This window comes from Arachis hypogaea, chromosome 11 (genome assembly GCF_003086295.3).
Source record: "Arachis hypogaea cultivar Tifrunner chromosome 11, arahy.Tifrunner.gnm2.J5K5, whole genome shotgun sequence".
Classification (NCBI taxonomy): domain Eukaryota; kingdom Viridiplantae; phylum Streptophyta; class Magnoliopsida; order Fabales; family Fabaceae; genus Arachis; species Arachis hypogaea.
This window is the reverse complement of record NC_092046.1, coordinates 22,979,139-22,980,353: the sequence shown is the minus strand read 5'-3', so window position 1 is coordinate 22,980,353 and position 1,215 is coordinate 22,979,139. Positions and strand designations below refer to the sequence as shown.

Sequence of the window (1,215 nt, the reverse complement as noted above, 5' to 3'; positions counted from 1 at the left end):
CTTCTGAGGCAATGTCAGTTGATCCAGATCACTTAGTTCATTGGTGAACAAGGGAGGTTCATCTTCCCAAGTCTCAATACCAAATAATTTGGCATTCAGCTTCATGATTGCACCAAGGTACTTGGTAACTTGCTCTTCAGTAACATCCTCATTCTCTTCAGAAGATGAATACTCATCAGAGCTCATGAAGGGCATAAGGAGGTTCAATGGAATCTCTATGGTCTCTAGATGAGTCTCAGATTCCTTTGGTTCCTCAAAGGAAAACTCCTTATTGATCACTGGACATCCCAGGAGGTCTTCCTCACTGGGATTTACGTCCTCCCCTTCCTCTCCAGGTTCGGCCGTGTTGAATATGTCAATGGCCTTGCACTCTCCTTTTGGATTTTCTTCTGTATTGCTTGGGAGAGTACTAGGAGGGATTTCAGTGATCCTTTTACTCAGCTGGCCCACTTGTGCCTCCAAATTTCTAATGGAGGACCTTGTTTCATTCATGAAACTTACAGTGGCCTTAGATAGATCAGAGACTAAGTTTGCTAAATTAGAGGTATTTTGTTCAGAGTTCTCTGTCTGTTGCTGAGTGGATGATGGAAAAGGTTTACTATTGTTAAACCTATTTCTTCCACCATTATTAAAGCCTTGTTGAGGCTTTTGTTGATCCTTCCATGAGAGATTTGGGTGATTTCTCCATGAGGGGTTATAGGTGTTTCCATAAGGTTCACCCATGTAATTCACCTCTGCTATTGCAGGGTTTTCAGGATCATAAGCTTCTTCTTCAGAAGATGCCTCTTGAGTACTGTTGGATGCAGCTTGCATTCCATTCAGACTCTGAGAAATCATATTGACTTGCTGAGTCAATATTTTATTCTGAGCCAGTATGGCATTCAGAGTATCAATTTCAAGAACTCCCTTCTTCATAGGCGTCCCATTACTCACAGGATTCCTCTTAGAAGTGTACATGAACTGGTTATTAGCAACCATGTCAATGAGTTCTTGAGCTTCTGCAGGTGTTTTCTTTAGGTGAATGGATCCACCTGCAGAAGTATCCAATGACATTTTAGCCAATTCAGATAGACCTTCATAGAATATATCCAGGATAGTCCATTCTGAAAGCATGTCAGAAGGACACTTTTTGGTCAGTTCTTTGTATCTCTCCCAAGCTTCATAGAGGGATTCACCTTCTTTCTGTCTGAAGGTTTGAACATCCACTCTAAGCTT

The 1,215-nt window shown here is 41.6% G+C and overlaps 1 non-coding gene across 1 annotated transcript; it reads left to right on the top strand.

Moving 5' to 3' along the window:
• Window positions 1–1,107: 1,107 nt before the first annotated feature.
• LOC112725992 (small nucleolar RNA R71) lies at window positions 1,108–1,215 on the top strand. Its single transcript, XR_003165067.1, has one exon. It is a non-coding gene; the product is annotated as a small nucleolar RNA R71 (small nucleolar RNA).